Raw genomic sequence first — 7,334 nt, 5'->3', positions numbered from 1 at the left:
GAATAAACCGCGCTGGTCGGAAAGGATCGGCCGTATGTTTATTATTGGAACTAATTGAGTTATTTCTTCATGTTATTTTGATAATTTAAGAAGAAAATATATTATGAAAAAACAGTTTTTAAAAGAATTATATCATGTTTATATATGAATATAAAAACGTTTACTGCATTTATTGCCAAAGCACGAATAATGTCCTTTGATTAGTCCTGATAGAGTTTGATTGGATTATCACACCTATTGATTATATCAATTAATCAGTATATTTGTAAGCACACACAAATGACATGTGACAAATAATGTCTAACAAGGTAAGTGCAGTTAAATATGATAAGCTTTTATTTAATTTAAAAGCTAACAAAATTATGGTGATTGTGGTTCATCCACGAGCGCGCAAATTTCCCGTGCGCTCAACAAATTTTCAACTTCGTATAAAAACGTTTTGTGCATTTTATTTTCCTTTTGTAAATTAATTATTTATTTGAGATATGATTGAATTCTATCATAAACCCTAAAAATACGATTTATTAAAGAAATACCTGTGTACATTAGAATATTTTAGGACATGGAAATTCCGAATGTACAAATTTCCAGTGCGCACGCCGATTTTCAATCATGTACAAGACGTAACGCGCAAAAGTATTTTAATTTCCTTTTGAAAAATAATAATTTTAATCTATATGTTTGAATTCAGTCATAAATCACTTCAAAAATACCATTTGTTGAAGAAATACGGGTGTATTTCAGTTATGGCAATTTCCCGCGTGGTCGCCGAATTTCAATCTCTTATAAAATCGTTTTGCTTAAAGAATTTTATTTATCCTTCTGAAACTTATTATTTATATTACACACGAATGATTTCTGCAATAAACCCTACAAAAATACCATTTATCAATAAAAAAAAGGGTGTATTTCGGTAATGGAAATTTCCCGCGCGGTCGCCGAATTTCAGTCTCGTATAAAATCATTTTGCGTGAACGTATTTTATTTTCCATTCGTATTTTATTCATTTATGATATATATGATATAATTATTTAAAAAAAACTTCAAAAATACCTTTAACTTACAAAATACAGGTATATTCCGGTTATGGAAAATGTATTCCGGTGTATCCCGGTTTTTAGGTGGATTCCGGTTAAATGTGTGACCGAAATCGCTTGAAGTTGTTAAAATCATACTTTAAAAATCATACTTTAAATCACGTGAATTTGCTAAAATATTTAATATAGAAAAAAGTAATACGGCTGCCACATTTTCCTTACAGATATGAAATATGATAATTTTTCCCCGTTTTTTAAAAGAACAGTACTCACATATTCTTACATTTTGCAGAAACGGGGATTTCGTGTTTGATATTTTACAACTGGAAGGAATGTCGCACATAGAAAAGAAAAGAGCATTTTGTAAATAACAAAAATCATATTCTGTAAAGCAAATACTTTATGTGTGCGTCAAAATCGCGTACGAAAATAACATTAAATGCGAAAATAAGCAATATGTTGTTTAATTTCCTATTGTTTTCTTTACATTTTCGCCCAAATTAAAGATAATGTTGACACATGTTTATAAATATCCGATGTCACCACAGTCGCTTAATTGAGTGTTAATTGCAATGCGCACTGCAGATAAATGCACACCTGCTGTATATCAACAAACAATTAATCAAGGTGTGATAATCCAATCAAAAGATTACGTGTTTCTGATTATGATTTTAAATATCAATATAATGAAGATGATGACATCTTAAACTTCTTTGAGTTACATTATAATTATTTATATTTGGTTGAATCCCATAGAAATGAGATGCATATATCTTTCGAAAAAAAAAGTCAAATAAAAATAAATAAATAAAGAGGTATTAAAGATGTGACTTTATTAAAGTTATTTTCATAATTAAATTGATTTGAACATATAAATAAACACCAAGTAAGAAAATATGTTATATGAAGGTTATTTTAAGATAGATAATCAGAACGATTTGTTCATAAATTATTTACGTAATAAACGCGGTTGATACATAAATCCCGTTATTTTAATAATTTATAAATGATGATTATTTCGGTATTGTTCGGTATTGTGAGATAAAAATCATTCATTTTTTTCATATGAAGGCATGTTCTAATATAGACTTTAAGAAATTAAAAAAAAGAATTTTAGAAAATAAAGAAATTTAGACAAATAGATCTATGGCTCATTTTTGTAAAAAAATCTTATTTTCGCGAAAATAACCGTATTTTAACATTTAAAATTAAATTAGTAATTAAGCGTTATTACATTTTGAAATTGCTCAATTATCTATAGATTAAAGCTTAATTATAATAATGACGGCATTCTTAGATGTTTTCAGGCATATCATTGAATGGGGTCGAAATGTCCAAGGAGTTGGGGTTGAAATGTCTTGGGGTCGAATTGTCTCTTGGGGTTGAAATGTCTTGGGGTCGAAATGTCTTGCTAGCATCAAAGAGTGCAGTATCTAAACTCCTATATCTACCCATGACACCAATAGATATCACAGTCCATGGCGTTGATAAACTGTTAGCTGGTCTCAACCCAAATAAGGCATCAGGCCCGGACGAAATCTCCCCTAGGTTATTAAAGGAACTGCACAGTGAGGTTGCCCCCATGCTCACACATATATTCAATTGTCTCTGGACACATGCAATGTCCCCGATGATTGCAGACATGCGCTTATCTCCCCTGTTTACAAAAAAGGTGAAAAGTCAAAGGCTAGTAATTATCGTCCCATCTCACTTACATGCATAGCATCCAAACTCCTTGAACATATCTTAGTCTCTAATATCATGTCCTACTTTGACTCCTACAACATCCCCAGCCCAAAGCAGCATGGTTTCAGGTCAAAACACAGCTGCGAGACCCAACTCATAGGTTTCACACAAGAAATTGCTGATTCCATAGACATAGGCCAGCAATCTGATGTCATTGTTATGGATTTCAGCAAAGCCTTCGATAAGGTGGATCACCATAAGCTAGCACACAGACTTAAACGTTTAGGCATAGATAGCAAGGTCACATCATGGATTAAATCATTTTTAAGTAATAGGTCACAACAAGTTCTTGTCGAAGGCAAGTCTCCAGATAGGTTACCAGTTCTCTCATGGGTTCCCCAGGGTTCAGTCCTAGGCCCCTGCCTCTTTCTTGCAAACATTAATGACCTGCCCGATAGTGTCAAAAGTAGGGTCCGCCTTTTCGCTGATGACACTATCATCTACCTTACCATCTCATCTCAGTCTTCAGCAGAAAGCTTACAGCATGACTTGCACTTATTAGAGTTATGTGAACAGGATTGGGCCATGGAGTTCAATCCTGATAAGTGTGAGATCCTAAGGATACATAGGAAGAGAAAACCTATCCTTTACCCCTACAGGTTACACAATACCCTACTTAAATCAGCAGACCAGTCCAAATACTAGGTGTTACTATAAGCAAGGATCTCAACTGCACCCCCCCCCCCCCCCACAATAACAATATTACCTCCAAGGCCAATAATACACTCCGCTTCATTAAAAGAAATGTTAAAATGTTAAAACCAATAACACACAGGACAAAGAAACTGCTTATAAAACATACGTCCGTCCCCAGGTTGAGTACTGTTCTACAGTCTGGTGTCCTTGGCAGAAATATTTAATAAATAAAGTAGAAATGGTCCAAAGGTCAGCTGCCCGTTATATAAAAAATGATTACAGTTACACCAGTAGTGTCACAGACATGATCAATACACTCAATTGGAAAACGCTCGAACAACGTAGAAACCATGCCTCCCAGACCATGTTCTATAAAATAAGAACCAACCTTGTAGTAGTGGATAACCATCACCTCCTCCCTACTAGAAATCTTAATTACTTAATCCCACATTCTAAGACCAACTACAATGCTACATCCTTCTTCCCAAGGACCATCAGGCTATGAAACAGTCTTCCAATATATGTCCAGTCAAGTCCGAGTCTACCAAATTTTGTTTTACGTCCGGATACAGAAGTTGGAAAAACGTCGCTCAAAAAAGAGATTTTATTCATTTGAAATAGCATTTTTTGCAGTTAGTTGTATTTAAAACTTTGTGGAAGTTGAAAAGAATATAACTATCTTTATACTTCACGGATTTTCAAAATGGCACAACGAGAAAAGAAAAGTTTAATGACGCCGGAAGTTCAAGAAATTAACTGTGAAAACAGAAATTATATCTTGCATGAAATGAAAGCTTTAAAGAAAAAGTACGTCTACACGGAGAATAAAGCATTTGAAGTGAAGGAGACAGGAGGAGGTGTGAAATTTGAAATAAATTCTGGCATGTATGAACTGTTTAAGTTTGCGGCGGAAATGTACTACTCATCACCTGGAATCAAGTTAAAGTCGCAGTGTATTCCAGTAACTTAGTTGAGACTAAATTTAAAGTTAGTTTAGATGAATCAACATATTAGGGCCTACACAGTAAATATTATCACACGAAATGTTCCATATTGGTAAACGGGAAAGGCTTGCCAAAATTTATGAGCGAGGATTTAGAGGAAATTATGGTGACACTTGAAAACACACTAGATGAAGAAAATTCTTCTCTTGATGCGATCAATCAAGATATAAGAAATGTAATAAATGGACATTTCAAAGAAAGAGTATCCTATCAGACTGGAGGTAATAGTTTACCAATTATTTTAATATATATGGCTGGATAACACCTACGTAGGCATTTCGTGAAGATGCAACTTTTATGTGTTATATGTGAAGTATATGATATAAGTAGTTCATTGATGGCGGTAGTCACAATTCTAAGGTCAAATTAAGGTCAAGAAATTAGGTCAAAGGTCATTAAGTGCAGTTTTTACAAATTTCACTTATATGGCATCATGTCTTCGTCATTTGATGAAATAAGTGAGCAAAAATGGTATTTAATTGAAGCCAATGTATTTGACTGTGAAATAAAAAACTGCAACTGTTTATATCGCCATCATATGTGTTTTATGTGTAGATACTCCTTGAAGTGGGTGGGGTGAGTTGACTTCTGACCAACAGTTATATTTAGCACAGTTGTGTATTTGTTTTCACAAAAGCAAGGCATTTCTTTTGTATTAGGTACATATCTGCCGGCTGTTTCAAAATGTGAACCTGTGTCACACAGCCAATATGGCTGTATTTTTTTTTCAAAAATGGCGACCAAGATGACCACCAAAGGTAAGTATGTTCAAAAGTATGCATATATATGAGCGTTTACATATGTTTTAATGTAATTTATTGCAGTATTAAGATTGATAAATACAACTGATAATAGGACCATACGCCTATAGGCACCTCAGATAATCAGTATGGCGCTCATTTTTCAAAATGGCTGCCAAAAGTCAATATGTTAAGGTTTCTTTGCATACATTATAGAGTTTACATAGTTGTTTATATAGTTTAGTATAGTATTGTGATTGAAAAAAACATTACTATTTTAAATCAGGTTGACACCATCTTAGAAAACCAATAAGACAGCCGCTTTTCACAATGGCCGTCATGAAGTCAGTATGTTCAGTTTTTCTAATATACTGGAGAATGTACAAAATGTTTTATGTAAAGTTTTGCAGTATTTTGACGGATAATTAAACAATATACTACTTAAAACATATATTTGGTTTACAGACAGGATAGCCTAAATTGGTATCAATAGTATACCGGTACTTGGTATAACGACTGGGCACCCAATGTATTTAGACGTATAGAGAAGGCAACTATGGATATCTTAGGTATATCGGCAGGCAAACTTGGCTTTTCATACAGGCCACTATGGATATTCTTAGGATACAGACAGGCAAACTGTGTAGCAGTGATATATAGTCAGGTCATTTTTGGTATCATTTGTTTACAGACACGCCATCCGGGGTAAACATTGATGTCACTGTCGATATCGAGGGTATACAGACATGCCACTCTGGGTATCCAGTGTATACAGACTTGCCCTTCTTGCTATACATACAAACATCTAGGGAACACATTGCTATACATACAGGCAACAATAGGTAGCCTGGATATAGAGACAGATAAAATCGGTATCCTAGTTATACAGGAAAACTATCCTGGGTATACATACATGTACATTCCACTATGGGTATCTTAGTTATACAATCATTCACTAGAGCGTGTTTTGTGCATACATGTATAGCCACCCTGGCTAAACATACAGTCCACTAAGGGTACCTTGGCTATACATACAGGTCACTATGTGAATCATGGGTATACAGAAAGGCCTATCTGGGTATTCTGTGCATACAGACAGGTCATATTGGCTACACATGTATGCATACTGGCAAATACTGGTATACTGAATATACAGACAGACAATTCTGGGTATTCTGGACATACAGAAGGGCCAACCGAGTTTCCTTGCAACTCTGGATATTTTGGGTATACAGGCATGTCATCCTGGCTATACAGTTGTATATATAGGCTGCTAAGGGTATCTTCGATTTACATACACACCATTCTGGGTATCTTGGGTATATAGACATGCCATCATGGCTATTTGGATGGCATTAAATTGGTATACAGACAGGTTACCTATGTATCCAAGGTATAGAGCCATGCCACTCTCTGTAGCCTGGATATACAAAAATGTCATCGTGGCCATATATACTATATACTGGCCATTATGGATATCCCGGTATTACATATAAGCCTTTCTGGGTAAAAATCCTGAATATACAGGCAGACCATCGTTGCTATACACTGGGCTAGTATATTCGTTGAGTATGCTTGGTATATAGATAGCTCACCTGAGTGCATCCTAGGTAGGCCACCTTGAGTATCCTGGGTATACAAACAGGCCAACCTGACCGTTTACTTAATGTCACCACTATGAATATCCTGGATATAAATACATGCCACCGGTGTACCTTAGGTATAGAGGTAGTCTATTTGGGTATCCTTGGTATACTGTCAGGTCTTCTTGGCTATAAATACAGGACACTATTGGATCCTGGGTACCGCTATTTGTAAACTTGCTATACATAAAGACCAGTCTGGGTATATAGGTCTTTCTAGTTATATACTAATTTACGGAAAACTATGGGTATCCTAGGTGTACAAACAGGCCTCTCGTGGTATCGATTGTATACATACAGGCTATCAGGGCTATATATGTATGCCAATACGGATATCCTTGGTATACAGAAAGACCGCCAATGTATTCAAGGTAAACAGGTCACTCTGTGTATCATGGATACACATACAGGTCAGGTTAGCGATACATACAGATACACTATGAGTGTCCGTGGCATACAAAGAGGCAACTATCGGTACCTTAGGTATAGGTGCAGGCCATTTTGGGTATCAGGGTTATACAGACTGAA

The sequence above is a fragment of the Mercenaria mercenaria genome, chromosome 1 (genome assembly GCF_021730395.1).
Source record: "Mercenaria mercenaria strain notata chromosome 1, MADL_Memer_1, whole genome shotgun sequence".
NCBI classification, from domain to species: domain Eukaryota; kingdom Metazoa; phylum Mollusca; class Bivalvia; order Venerida; family Veneridae; genus Mercenaria; species Mercenaria mercenaria.
This window is presented reverse-complemented; position numbering follows the sequence as displayed.